The sequence below is a fragment of the Brachycentrus maculatus genome, unplaced genomic scaffold, assembly GCF_059751285.1.
Source record: "Brachycentrus maculatus isolate JH-2025_06_01 unplaced genomic scaffold, ASM5975128v1 h1tg001390l, whole genome shotgun sequence".
Classification (NCBI taxonomy): Eukaryota; Metazoa; Arthropoda; class Insecta; order Trichoptera; family Brachycentridae; genus Brachycentrus; species Brachycentrus maculatus.
The window spans coordinates 27,797-43,631 of NW_028282042.1; the positions used below are offsets into that span (position 1 = coordinate 27,797).

At 37.6% G+C, this 15,835-nt stretch overlaps 1 pseudogene; it reads left to right on the plus strand.

Annotated features, from left to right (window-relative positions):
- The first annotated feature begins 10,062 nt into the window (after positions 1–10,062).
- Positions 10,063–11,222, plus strand: LOC148299042 (putative deoxyhypusine synthase pseudogene; annotated as a pseudogene).
- The last annotated feature ends 4,613 nt before the right edge of the window (positions 11,223–15,835 follow it).

Genomic DNA, 15,835 nt, shown 5'->3' on the forward strand with positions numbered 1-15,835 from the left:
CCAAGCACAATGAAACGACTCAAAATTTCTGATAAATAAAATAGTTTCTTTTTTTAACATTGCACTGCATCCTTTATTCAACATAATCTTAGGCGAATATACTCTATAATTTTATGTCGCTATATATTTATTGAGTAATTAATTCCTCATTCAGATAAATTTAAAAACATTAGTATTGTCGCAATGTCAAAAAGTCAGGGAATAAGCTCCAGAATTTCGAAAGTGAACGAAGAGCTTTAAAAACTAACTAATGTCCTCGCAGATGACAATAAAGCCTATTTGCAGGCCAAACATGCCCTTTAATAATGTTAGTCCTCATCTTCCTCTTCTGAATTCGACTATAATTTGGACATCTATACAAAATCAAAGGGATTTTCAGGGTATGCTTCAAGCAAATGTGAAAATTTAGATAATTTTGATGAATCTGAAAATTCTCTTGCATTGTAAGATTAGAACCCTAATCTAACTTTCCTGGATAAAAGAATTGCAAAGGCCACAACCAAAAGCAAAGAGTCCCATTCATAGTTGGCTGTATAAATCTATAGCTATAAAGGCTCTCAAAATAGCAGTAGCCCCGTTGATACAACAATTAAGAAATTTCGATAGCCTCATCCTCAAAAAAATAATGGCATTGGCAAAGAAGAAACTTACAACATTAAAGACATGAATAGCCATCAAAAAAATGCAAACACAGAAAAAGGGAGCATTAGTATGAAAAAAAAAGTGAGTAAAGCCAACTGCAAAACTCTCATCATTGATAGCGTATCGAAAAATAAATGTAACAGCAAAGCCAGCAAGATTACCATCAACTCCAATCTGCATAATTCAAAATTGAAGCAGAACAAATCCGACAATAAAATTAGCATATTTATCAACACGAATCAATCTGATAAAACCACCAAGAATTGCATCAAAAAGGCGAAGAAAAAAAATATATTGAACTCCAATAATTCCAATAAGTTCGCACTGAATGGAAATCGAACTTAAGGTGAACTTCAACATGCTACCAGCAAGAACTTGAAAAATGCTGGAAAAATGAACTATAACTCCAATTCTTTAGCAGTAGCGATGCCTGTAAGAATCCCTCAAAGTCTTGCGGCACACAATGCTTCAAAAAGCAAATAAACTTCTGAACCATACCAAAAATTGCACATCGATTTGAAGAAAGAAGTGAATATGAAGATTAATGACCTCAATATCCAAAAGCAGCTCTGTCAGAAAGAGTCATAATACTTGAAGACAGCCATGAAGTTCAATCAAGAAAAGTTAGAACAAATCTGCACATTTCTCTAAAGCAATACAAGCGAAGAGGCACTTATAAAGATCTTTACTTTGAAAGCATTGGTCAAGTTCTTTGCACAGTTTTTCATTAAATAAGATATTCAAACTCATTGCCTGTCTTCACAATAGAAAAGAATGTTCTGCGAACATGAGGATTATGAATAATAGGCGAGAGAACCCACCCAAAATAAAAACATTTCGATTGCCTCTGATTCAGATATCTGCATCGATGAGCTTATTCGAATTCTACGAAAGGAAGATTACTTACTAAAGTATATGCTGAGGTTGCCCATGATTCTTAATCAGGACAATACACTTTGTATTGAGCACTCAAAACATCTTTTTTAATAAAAAAGGTTTGTACATAGAAAAATGGGCAGCTTTCGAAATTTATAGGCCGATATCATCTTTATTTATTTCAACGTTTTGTATGAGTATATTTCATTCCTTCTCAACAACAATATGATCCACGAAACAAAACGTAAAAACATTCCCTTCGAGTTTGAAACCGAAAGGCAAAAGAGAAAGAAATAGCATAACGAAACAAACGGCAATCGAAAGGATTACGACTCTGAAAGAAGGAGAGAAAACCATAAAAATGCCAATTCCTTAAAGAGAACCAAAACCTACAAAGTACTGTCCCCTAAAGCTAAACCAAACCTTCGAACTTATAATGCTCAAGACAGTAGCTACAAGAACACTAAATACAAAAGACTCATACAAAGCGCAAAAAACCTTCCAGAAATGGACAACAATAAAAATAGAGAAACAATGATTGGAAACTGAAAGGAAGAGGAAAAAAAGTCCATGCAATTTATAATCTATTTCATATGATTATTTCTGATTAATGCATGTTGTGGTCAAATATTCTTGTAGTAGTAAATCTTTATTGCATTATTAATTAAATCATATCATATTCGATTATATTCATTCTATTAATTTCAATTTCTCTTCGTTTTCCATTATTTTGAAACCAATGCAGATACGAAAATCTCTCACTCCCCTACGAAGCAAAAGAAAATAAGCAATGTCAAAGGAGAACAATCGAGATAAATTATTAGGGGAAAAAAGAAAAAAGGTACTGTCAGCTTACGTCAAACTTTTCACTCGGCTTTAAAGTCAATCGATTCCGAGTAGCAATTCAGCGAACAAGTTCGTTTATCTCACAAGTCAAGCAAAGAATCGATCGAGCTACTATAGGAATGGAAAAGACAAAAATGAAAGCAGGTAAAGTAAAATCCAAAGGGCAACCCTCGAACAAAGATAAAATTATCAGCACAGTCTTTAAAGCCACGAGCCAATCAGGAAAAAGAGGAAAAGTCAAGAATCTAAGGATAAAAACAAAAAGTAAATTTATAAAAAGCGCAAAATTCGAGGCTCGATACTTTTGAGCAGAGACCAAAACGAATTGAATTAGAATGTCCTGAAAGCATTGCAAGACTACCACCAGGAGAACTCTGACGATTATGAATAGTTTATCGACTTGGCGAAAGAACTAATATTTACGAACCAAAAGCTGGATTTGGTACGAGCAAACAATATCCTGCTGATAAATACAGAAAAACAGACAATCTGCTAAGTGTCAAACAAAAGTAAATTATCCAATTTCGGCTATAATGAGGTAGAACTATTTGGACACTTGAAGCAGTTTATCCCCAAGATCTTCCCTGAAAAGGAAATCTACTTGAAAGACAAGATAGTTCTATGCTTGCTCAGGTGTCAAAATGAAATCTTGGGCGCATTTTTTTGGCTGAACGAGCCCATTCTGAGCTATAAGCATGATACGCTTGTGAATTAACTGGTTGAGAAGCTGCATGAAGTATTCTCCACAGACATCGATGACCCATGTCTGAGGGATAAAATGGTCGTTCTTTATAACATGTGGGGTCGGCCCATCTACTTCGATTACGATACTCTCCATAAAGGCTTCATTTTTTTCAATCGAAAGTTCACTAAAAATGAAAGCAATCCCAGCTATCCGATCCATTAAATATTCGGCGAACTGAAACAGTTGAAAATAAATAAAGTACTTTCCAAGCACATACAAAACAATCCGAAGCTCAATTAACTTCGTCAAAGGCCAAAATCGAAACCAAAGCTGTCAATCATACGAAACAGCATTATAATTAAAAATATCGACTCCCAATGACAACGACTATTCTCATTGTTTACTCTCGCCGTTGATTTAGTTCCTTAAATTAGTTACTTGCATTTATCTCTTAAATTCACATCGCTTCATCGTATCCGAAGTAAGGTGATAATATCTACTATAATCATACTAATCATACATAAATAATAAATGCACTCTCGAAATCAATAGGCTTTACTCAAATAGCTCGAAGATAACTAAAACCCCATTCCATTTAAGAATGTACAAATTGTTTGACATCCTTAGCTCGTTGCCAAGACTGTCAAATCGATACAGGAAAAGGTTTACTGGTTTATCACTGCGGAAGAGGAAGGCCACTTTCTCCAGCATTACTGGCAAAGTTTATAGTGTGTGGATTAAATAATGAAACAAAGACTCGGAAAGATCACTGAGGAAAAACTGGATGAGCTATTTAGTGAAGTGAAATCAGGAAAATTCGAGAGCAATAATAGCAGCATAATTTAATTAATCAGGTCGCCCATCGGCTGTTTCCTTAATGATACTAAATTCCCTCGAAAAACCCGAGTCGGACGCCAAATACTTCAAGTAAAAGCTCAGGCATATTCAAGAAGACCACTCAAAATTCAAAATCAGAATCAATAAAATTAAATAGTAAGAAGCCCTAAAAAGACTCAACGAATAAAATTAAAAGAAACAGCGCTCGTAGTTTCACGAGAATTAAAAAAAACATAAGTACAGGGAAGAAGTTATGAATAAAATCAAAGCGCACGAATAAATTCAAGCCCATCGAGAAGAACAAAACCGTAAGTTCAAATAATTTTTTAAGGCCTATAAGTCCTCAAAGCCCACGCACTAGCTGATGCAAGAACAGTACAGGCTTAACTTTGAGCTGCCAATGCTCGAGTAAAGCAGAAAAAAACTGCAATAAATGCAAACGGGGGCACATAAAATCAAGCCGAGTCTTGAAGAAATAAATGAGCATGAAAGAGTCTATTTAGCCGAAAAGTAATCGAAGAGATCGACGGTTCTCATCGCCAACCACACGATCGATGTGTCATTCAAATCCAAATTCTATCAGCAAGAGCAAAACAAATCTAAGGGCAACCTCAATGGCGACTAATACTCCACAATCTTTGATCAGTACGAAAAAAAGAAACGATACAGCGAAATCGTGAAATCAAACTACAAGCCCAAAATCTCGAACCAGCTCAGGAACTCAATCGCGTAAAGTTCCACAAAAACTTCATTTGTGAGGTAATCTTTAGATCGCTCGAAGTTAATCTAAAAAGGAAAGAGCTACCTATAATTCATGAAAAGCCTCTAAAAAAACAGAAACCAAAGTTCACAATCCTAAAAAGCTGAACAATAGATATAGAGGATGAAACAGCAGCCTTCCCGATATATGAACTACCTCGAAGATTTGAAAAGCGAACATCTTGATAATCATGGGTCTATGTATACAGTAAACAATTGGGAGAAATAACTGAATAACACCAAGTTGCCCGAGTATGAGAGAATGAACAGAATTTTGGCGAAATCCAGTATGCTCTAAGAAAAGGCAAGGCGACAGTAATAGTTTGTCAAAAATATGAGCTATGACAAGGCTGAGGAAATCTTGGAGAAGAAAAAGCAAATTGATTTGAATATTATGGGAGCCATCAGAGCTAAGGTAGCGGTTCTTAAGAGTGCTCATGAAGGCTCTAAGTGATAAATAATATATGTATGTAATCAATTCATTGTCTTGTCTCCAATTATTATTCAAATTATTTAGTTTGAGGAAAAATAAATAGTCATTCATCCAATATCGTTTTTAAGTGCATACAAAGTATCAAAGTTTTCTGAAAATTAATTAATAAATTTTTGATTGAAATGTTTGAATGAATTATTTGGCAGCTTTAACTTAAATCTAATTATAATTAGCAACATAAATATTCGTTTAGATGGATGGATTCTAACTATGATGATCGTTCATGTGTATATTTAATTAGAATGACTGAGTAATGCTACTAATTCATCATAATAGGAGCAGGCATAGGAGGACTTCAAGCAGCTTCGATTTTGGCTTAAAATTGCAATAGATTCATAGTGTTAGAGGCTTCATCTCTACCTGGTGGTCGTATTGCCACTGACAGACTCGAAAGCGTCGTAGCCGATCTGTAAAGCTCGAACTCGTATTTATCTGCAAACTTACATTGGATCACAGCAGATCCTTAGATTATGCAAACTTCGGTATAAAACGGGGCAACATGGATATCTTAAGATCATAATTATATGCTCAATCTGTTAAAAAAGTTCCATATTCAAAAATACCCTCAGTATTGTGATGGTCGAACAATCTATGGGGTTTCCGAAGAGAAATACGATAGAGTCCTATCTTTAGTGGAACACTATAAGGGCCATGAGAAGCAGTTGAAAAAACTATTGGAGAAATTCGACGCTCTCAAAGCCCAATTAGAGAGATTAATCATAGCCAATCACAGTCCTTAACTAAATTCACACTTCTCAGAGGACTATAATGAGAATTCTTCATACCATCCAACACAGGAAAGTATAGAAAATGAGAGACTGCTTCGCGAATATGTAAATTTATATGATTCAATCACAGTCACCGAGTATATCCGTCAATAATTGGACGACTAACTGCTTTCCGACTAAATCCTAAACTAAATAGAAATGCTTTAATGCATCAACTGCAACAAGTTCACCATGATACAGTTGATAAATGATGATGGATCTCTGTAGCTGCTGAGACTCTATTGCGAGCAAGTTACCAATACAATCGATGGCTATAAGATAGTGAAAGGTGGCATGATATCTATCATCGATGGTCTGATCAAGGAAATCTTTGCATCCATAATCCAGAATAATTATAAGAATGCAGAATTGCTTGTGGATCCATCAGGTATTATTAGATACAATGAACCAGTCTATAAAATTGAGAATGAACTGGGAGAAGATGTGAAAGTATATACCAAAATTCAAGATGGGGAGATCTGTATATCGAAAGTGTATACATGTAGGAAAGTGCTTTTTTCAGTGCCTATGGCTGTTGCCAAATAAATATAGGTCACCAGAATATCGCCCAGCAAGCAGCTTATCCTATAAAATCAGTAACTTGGAAATGTGACAAGGCTTTACATGGTCTTCAAATCTGCATTTTGGCGCTGTAAATACAGCGGCTATGGCTCATTCAGTCCTAGTTTTCCCTTTAGCGAACTAAGTGACCTCTCTCCTGCAAATCTCGCATGTGGGATTTTGGTCTTTGTCTTTGTTAGTGACAAGTATGAGAAATGGGTTCAAGAAAACCCTATTTAATCAAACAGACATAAGTATATGCTTAGAATTGTTGCAGATATGTATCTAAAAGGGGATGTTTAGTCGCAAAAATTAAAGGACCCTTTAATCTATACAAGAAGCTTCAGCAGCAACATGTATATAAAAGGAGCATATCAATCAACAACAAAGCCATCGATTTGGAAGAGAGTATTGTAGAATGGAGATGAGTTCACATAGTCTTTTTCATGCCACGAAAATAACATTGTTTATATAGGCAGTTAATTTGCAACATAGCACCAAACCTACATGGAAGGAGCAGTAAGAGCATCTCGAGAAAAGACTTATGAGTTGATTGAGAAGGAAGATCCTTGGGGAAATTAAACTGCAGTTGATCTTAGTTGAATCCCAACCCCAACCCCAACCCCAACCCCAACCCCAACCCCAACCCCAACCCCAACCCCAACCCCAACCCCAACCCCAACCCCAACCCCATGGCCATTCTGAAGATAAACTCAGACACTCTTGCTACCCAACCATGCGAATAATTCCTATTTCATATTTATATTTTATATATATAAAATCATATTTCATCGCAAAGTTAAGTATGGCGAAATTCGATTGGATACCCTACCTAGAAGGCAAATACTTGTCGTATTATCAATGGTTTGCAGTTATTGGCTCAACTGCTTTCCTTGTTCTTTCATTTTTGTCCTTCTTTGTTTACCTCATCCTCTGCAAAATTAAACTGAATGAACTCCATGCGACCAAGACACTTACCAATAATTCCACATTGGACAAACTTAAGGGCATAGCATTCAATGGGGGATTCGTGTTCCTCAGTCTCATCCCTTTAGTTTGTGCGGGACTCGATGTGATCTATTTATTAACAGGGATTATCTTGATGAGTGCTATCCTTATCATAATGGTCATCTTAGATAATGGGAGAAAAAGATGGGACCTTTCAATGTCTACAAACTCTTCAATCGAAGGCATGAACTTTTCAAAAACCTTTGTGAACTTATGTCTTAGAATCGATCCGAAAACAAAAGCCAAAATTATAAAAATGATTGTGATCAGCACTTTGGCGACTTGCTTCATGTATAAAACTTGCCTATGCTTTTACAATGTTGAAATCGGATACTATAATGGGCTGCTAGGCTTTGGCATCAATACGTACTTCACGAGACTGTTCCAACTCGAAAAGGCTTGTCCCCCTGGGCCACCATGCCATATGTATGCAACAGTTCCATAAAATCCTGAGTAGGCATTCTTCCTCAATATTCACACACATACGAATGTTCTCGCTGTCAAAGTGTATTATCGCGAGCTGTTGTCTCCCAATGTGACATAGTTCCAAGTGGTAACTGCATCCACTTATCAATACGAAGGGCTCTAATGGAAGACCGCAAGGAATGTGCACACTGCTCTATTCATCGACTTAAAGCCCAATACAAAATACTTGACGATTGTAAGCTATGACGGCAAGAACCACACCAATGGAATTTATAAAACTTTGCCTTCAGATCCCTCCACTCCTATCAGAATGATCAATGCTGGGGACTCAGGTTACACGGTTGGAGCCGTTAATCTGAGTAAAATAGTAGCAACTTTGAATCCTGATATTTTTTTCATGGCAGGAGATATAGCTTATGACGACAATATGCCTGCTTGCTCATACACATGGGACTCATTTTTGGGAATGTACGGCCGCATCACCGAAACATTAGGCTACATGATGCCGATTGTTGTCTCAGTTGGAAACCACGATGCAGGACTAAATTAGCTGCCAGGAGTCAACATCACTGTTGATAATAGGGGCCCTGCATTTCTGATATATTTTCCTCAGCATTACGACAGCAATTCTGGAGGCCAAATCATAAAGCGAGTGCCTCCAATTTAGCACAGAAGAACTGTTAACTCCTTCGCATTTTCAAATGTTCTTTACATGTGCCTGGACTCAGGTTACATGCACTCCTTCGATGGGTATACTATATATTTAGGATAGGTGGCAAAAGAGCTATATGATCAGTTAATTCGAAAAACACCGAAACTCCATTAAGTTTGTGAATTACCATGTGCCCATCTATAGCGTTTGCTAAAAATTCGACAGCAGCCCTGAGAGATTCTTGTATGCCCTGTTTCATTGGGTCCCCAACTTCGACAAGTACAAAGTGATGACAGTCTATGAAAATCATGTGCACTCATTCAAAAGGACGAAGCCCTTGATAGGAAGCACTCCATCTGATAAAGGAACTGTCTATGTTGGAGATGGAGCCTACGGTGCGCTGATTAGCTAGATGTGCAACCCTGACGCCAGTATGGATATCTTCGAGAGCTTCTCTAAATCGAATAACTTTTGGCTATCAGTAATCTACAAGGATAAAGTGGTTCACACAGCCTATGATTCTCACAACCGAGTCATTGATAACTTTACGCAGTTTGTAGGAGATTATAAGTTATCTGAGAAATAGGACCACTAACCATTGATAAATAGACAAATTGCTCCCACAGCTAGTGAAGTAATTTCGGAATTATGAGGATGATGAATGTATTCGCATATCAGTAAAATTTATAATATTTCTATCTATCTCTCTATTCTTCGAAAAAAGAAGTTTACAGAATTATAATAAATACATCAGACAATACATAATGCAAGTAGACTGTCTCTTTAATTACTTTGCCAGCCATTAAGAATTTGGTACTTGGTTTAATGTCAGAAAGATGGTCTAGTGCAATAAAAAACTTCCTTGCTTTATCTTTCCTAAAATCGAGAGCATTTGATATTTAAAGTCTTCGAAGCGACCCAGCCGAGTATCTATAAACAGGCCAAGAAATTATTGAGCTGCAAAAAATAAAAAAAACCCTTAGAAAACAGTCAACCCGTCAAGATCCGCCGGAAATCATTACTCGACCAGTATCGAAAGCATGTCTTCAATCAGAAGCAACTTCAAGAGGAATAGAAGGCCATCCATCAGAACATGCGTTAAAAAATACAACTGAAATATAAATTAATTCGCCGATTATCACTTCCATCCCTGTATGCGAACAGCAATGCATAAAAACAATAAACCATCGGGCAATGCGCTTTTTTTAGAACAAAGTCGATTTCGGTAGGATCACACCTAGAAACAACGATGAACAACAAAATTCTGATCGCACGGAGAGATCATTTCCACATAAAAGGCAAATAAAACTGCGGCAACGGAGTTTCAGGCAATTTCTACTCAACACTAAAATCCAAATAAATTAAAAGGATGCTAAAATTATGATGGTTGATCGATCTGCCCAGCAATATTTAAATCTGGTAGCCATTATTCAAGCGAAGAAGAATTTGCATGCCATCAGATTAACTAATTTTAATTATTTCACATTATATTCTTTTATTAACATTGGTGATGGAAGACAAGCAGCTCACTCAATCAGGCAAGGAAGATGATAAGGAGTTAGGCAAGGAGTAAAGCATGGATTAGAAACTTCATAATCTTATTTTGTTCCCCAACCAGAAACTGTAAACGACTCCAGTCCTCGGCTATGACTTCAACAAGGGCGTTGATTATTCTCGAATGTTTAAGGCCTATGCAACAACAGGGCTGCAGGCCACTCATTTTGCAGAGGCTATAGATATTGTCAACTAAATGATTTCATGGAGGCTGTCAGATGAGCCCTTGAACTAAAGAGACGATTAAGAGACAAGTGTTCCCTAATACAGAAAGCAAGTCAGGTGCACAATATTCTTGGGCTATACGTCGAATATGATTTCGTCGGGCATTAGAGAAATCATTAGATATCTGGTTCAGCATAAGATGGTGGACTGCATTGTCACTACATCTGGGGGAATCGAGGAAGATTTGATGAAGGCGATGAGCACATTTCGGATGGGAAGCTTCACTATGGATGACAAACAAAACAGACTCAATGGGCACTGCAGGATAGGAAATATTTTGGTCCCCAATTAAAATTATATAACTCTGGAGAACTTCCTGCTCCCCATATTTGCTCAGCTTTTCAAAGAACAAGAAAAAGGGTAGTTATGGACTCCCAGCAAAGTTATCCGCAGAATGGGGGAAAAGATAAACTCAGAAGAAAGCGTCTATTACTGGGCCTGGAAAAATAATATCCCAGTTTTCTGCCCGGCCTTCACAGATGGAGCAATAGGCGATATCCTTTTCACTAACTCATATAAGAATAACTTGGTGATCGACATTGTCCAAGATATTAAGGCTATAAACAAATTGGCGATGAAAGCCGAGAAATCAGGTGTGATCATTCTGGGGGGAGGGTCATCCAAACATCACATTATGAATGCGAATATATGGAGAAATGGAGCCGATTATGGAGTGTTCATTAATACTGGAATGTCAGAATAGGGAAGCGACTCAGGAGCCAAAATATCTGAAGGTTATACTTGGGGCAAAATACGTCTAGATGCCAAATTTTCAAAAGTATACGCTGAAGCATCCCTGATATTTCCTTTGCTGGTTGCTGAGACGTTTGCCTCAAGAGAAAAGTAAGCATCCAAATTGTGATCTTCATTATTTCGATTTATTATGACACAAATTGTAATATTGAACGATAAAGCAGAAATTATTAATTTCAGAATTTAGTAATTCTTTAATCTTTCATTATACTCTTTATAAGTGTCAGACACAAATACAATCATTGTTTAATTCATATCGTTACTTTTGAAATTGATTGAATATGATTGAGCGTGAATTGAGTGTTATATTAGGCTGACAAAAAATGAAAGGGAGCGCCTTCGGATATATCACAACAATTTTCTATCAAATCTGTAACAATTTGATCTGAATCGGAGATTGTGAGTCAAGTATCAATTGGGAATGGAGCACTATAGATTCACTTTAGTCTACAAGAGCATTGCTCAAGAAGTTGGATTGGTACTAATGATGTCAAGACACTGATCTGGCAATTGGAGTCATATCTACCTTAAGTTTCGATAAGGTTCATGATTCTTGAATTCATACGGACTCCTCGAACTCGAACAACAGACTAATAGAACAAGAAAATTTGAATCACAGGTTAATTGATCCAGCTGCACCTGGGCGACACTGTAAACCATTTGCTGCTCGGTCCTTGTACCAAGGAGATAATGAAAGAGATGAATCTATGAAACAGACTGAAAGAGAGTAGGAGCCCGGAATAAGAATAGTATGACCCCAGAATAAATACAATATGAATCAAAAGTCCGATCCCCTAAACATGCTCAGACTGGCAAGAAAGAAAGAAAGAAAGAAGGAAAAGCTTAACTTCCAACCGACTTCAATACAAGGAAGGAAAAAAAATGTCAGGGAGCAAGGAAAAAACGTCTCTAAGGCTGAGGATGCGAGGAAGGCCGGGAAAGACCGGTAACATTTATTTCCATCATATGAATCATCATGTGAATAAAGAGTTATTTGTCGAGCAATCAATAAGATGAATAAGATAATTAGCAACAAATAAGATAAAACCAATAAAAAATATGATTTATGGAGTCTCAGAAGAGTGCTAAAACACTAACAATTTAAACTGTCTGCTAGAAAAACAATAAAAAGATTTGTCAGGCTTAATATAATTTAAAACAACTGGATCTCGGTAGAATTTTGACAGTAGCATAGACAATAAACCTCAAAAAAGAAGAAGTTACAATTTTTGGATAACAATAAAAAAAATAAAAATCATCTGCATTACTCCATTGAATAAACCAAGCTTTTCTAAAATCACATAAAATTAAGTTTCTATATTAAAATAATATAAAATTATGGGGAAGCAATAAGAGACTGTCATGAATAAATTGGAGCTATAAAAAGATGAGAGATTCAGATGAAAAAAATAAACGTGCAATTACAAACATAGATATAAAAATGGATAAATAAAAAAAGAAAAAGAGGAACCCATCTCAAATTTCAAACAGGAAAGTTCGATCAAGATGAGGTGTCAAGAATGTGACGAATGATCTTCATGGATAATTTTTATCGTCTTCAAAGTTAATTAAACTGACAGAATAATTTGTTAAATCAATCAGCTTCATTATTTTTCCTATTTATCTTGGAGAATGATGTTATTCGAGTTCTGGGCATGAGTTGGGATCCGGTGAGCTGTTTAACCTTTAACAACCTTCGCGTCGTTAAAATTTGAAGTATCTTCTTCTTCTATCTTGCTCTATTGCTTAGACCTCCATCTGCAAAGGAGAATAATGATAATGATAATGATAACGATGAGCACAAGGCCCCCAATAACTCCTCCTACAATAGCCCCAACATTAACCTCATTTTCCTTGTTCTTCTAATCATTTATCGGCTGTGTTTCGATCGCATCATCGTAGTAAATTCCAAAACTGCTCTTGAGAACATTATAGGAGAATGTAACTTGTGGAAAATTCATAGAATATAATTAGGCTGCGGTCTTCGAATCTGCAGAGACTATGCCACTGGCGATAGTCGATCCCGATTTTAAGGTATTGAGAACAATTCTTGTGTTGTTGATGGCCAGTGCGGTTTCAATTCTGCTTATAATTTCCTCACTTCCCGCGACATCCAAGAAGATATCAAAGTCAACATCAAATTCATAGAAGAAGCCAACAATGCGTCTATCAATGCATTGAGTGCCGTTTAGTCTCATTTAATCACTGCAACTTGTGCAGAAATTGGCTTCAAGGAAACAAGTCTTACAGTTAGTGCTACAGGGTTCACATGCATCTGAAAATTCAGCATTAGCGGTCCCGGTTTCGTCGAGCACTTCAACAGGCTGGTAAAAACCTGGAGCACAAGAACTGCAGGAAGTGAGGCTGTCACAGGTCTTGCAAGCAGGAGGGCAGACTTTGCATGTAGTATCTAAATAGAAGCCCAAAGCACAGGCAAAACAGGTTGTAGCATCACAAGAGCTACAGTTACTCTGGCATACGATACAATTATTGCTTCCTCCAGGATCTCTGTAAGTGCCTGATGGGCATAATTCGCAGCTGGGATTGCAACTTAAATCAACAGTGCAAGCTCCATCAGTTAGGGCGAATCCCTCTTGGCAAACTAAACAAGTTGCTCCATTGCATTGGCTACATGGGAATTTGCAGGGTTCAATACAAGTAGATATTGAATTGCTCTCTGATATTACTAATCCCTCTGCACAGGTTTCGCAATTTCCTGCATTGCAAGTCAGACACCCTGCTGGGCAGCGAACACACTCATTATCGACTAATTGAAATCTATCAGGGCATTCAGTGCATATATTGATATTTGTGGCACTGCATTTGCCATTGCACCTCCCTAAACACTTTACGCATCTGCCATTAGCCCTGAGAGCATGACCGTTCTTGCATTCCATACAAATGGAAGAGTTAGTTTCATCACAGGACAAGCAGTTCCAAGCACATTGATTGACACACTCAGTTCCAACAAGAGCAAGACCCCTTTTACAACTCAAGCACTAAGATGTATTAGTTCTTTAGCATGTGAGGCAGTTTAATGAGCATCGAGAGCATGTTCCATTGTTGTTGTTATTCATGTTATTATTGCAGAAGGTGCAGACTGTAGCACTTGTGCACTCTTAGCAGTTCATTCCGCATCTCTTTGCAACTGCTCCAACCAAATAAAATCCTTTTTAATTTTGTTCACATAGTTCTGGATCAGTCACCGAGCAGACTGCACATCCTTGTCTGCATTTGACTACTTGATCATTGAATTCAACAACCCCTGAATTGTATTACAGACAGACTCCTTCTTCTTCACAAATTTTGCAGTTCTCTGGACAGGGTCTGCATACTCCTTCGCGATCTGGATAGAATGATTGCGCGCATTACAGGCAAACAGCAAAGTCTGGAGCTTCACAGAGCTTGCAACCTGAACTACAAGTTTTGCATGTACCATCGCCTTAATCAAGATAGAAGCCAGCCTCACATTGGTAGCATTGTGGGTTTGGAGCACCTGAGCATTAAGTGCATCTAGCAGCGCAAGTTACACATTTTCCACTGGCCAAGTAATATCCTGGCGAGCATTCAAGACAAACACCTCGATCATCGTCGAGACATTTAGCACATGTTCTTTATTGACACAAAAAGCAGGTACGTCTGCCGGCAGCAATTAGAGGAAGTGATGAGAAGGGTGCTTTACAAGACAAGCAAACAGAAGGGTTGGCTGTGCATGTTCTACAAGGATAGCGGCAAACTCGACAGGTGACTCCATACAGAGAATATGGAGCTCGGCAGCTTAAGCAAGAATTAACGTTACCATCTGCACAAGTAAAGCAATTTGATCTGCACTTTATACAGGAGTTACCATATCGAGAATATCCATCTCGACAATCTGTACACACGAGAGACGCAGAGCAAGCAATACAATTTGCCACACATCTTCTGCACGTTCCGGAAGAATGCAAGCCGAATGATCTCACACAAGTTTGGCAAGTTGCTTTTGTATGTGTTTTTTTAAGCATTTCGAATTTTAACCTCCATGGTGAGATTGCAGTTCCTTTGACAGCTGTATAAATTGAAGCGCCATTTATATCCAGGCGAGAAGAAGCTGGCATTGCTAAGATTGCATCCTTATTTGCAGCGAAGTATGTGGCAAGCTCAGCATTTGTTTTTCCAGCAGCAATTAAGTATTAGAGATAATATGCCCTTAGAATCCAGAAATCTTTCCTTAGTAAGTCTGTTGTAGTGTCATAATCAAATAATTCAGATCCTGTACCACCCATTGCTGAAATAGCTGCTGTTTTGAAAGTATCCAGAATTGCCGTTGCATAGCCTGTCAAGATCGTTGGAATGGGGTATGTACATTTATTGCATGGGAATTTGCATCTTCTACATTCTCCTTGCATCAAAAAGAAGCCATTATTACAAACCTAACAGACAAATGACGAACTCGCTGCACAGTTTGCACAGCGAGGGACTCGGCAACCCACTCGAGGTATACATCTTTTTTGTGCTCCATATACGCGGATCTCGAACCCAATTGCGCAATCGACACAATTCGCACTATTAATTGTACATCCCCCAGCGCCACATCTCCTACTGCAACGGTAACAGTGTCCATTGCCAAGAGTGAAGGAAGCGACACATGTTGAACATGTTCGCCTGTTGCTGACAAGTGAGCAAGCTGTGCAGCTTTTGGGGCAGTTTTTGCATAGCCCAGATTGATCTTTAAAGAACCGAGTTTCACAAGTTGTGCATGCAAGGGAGTC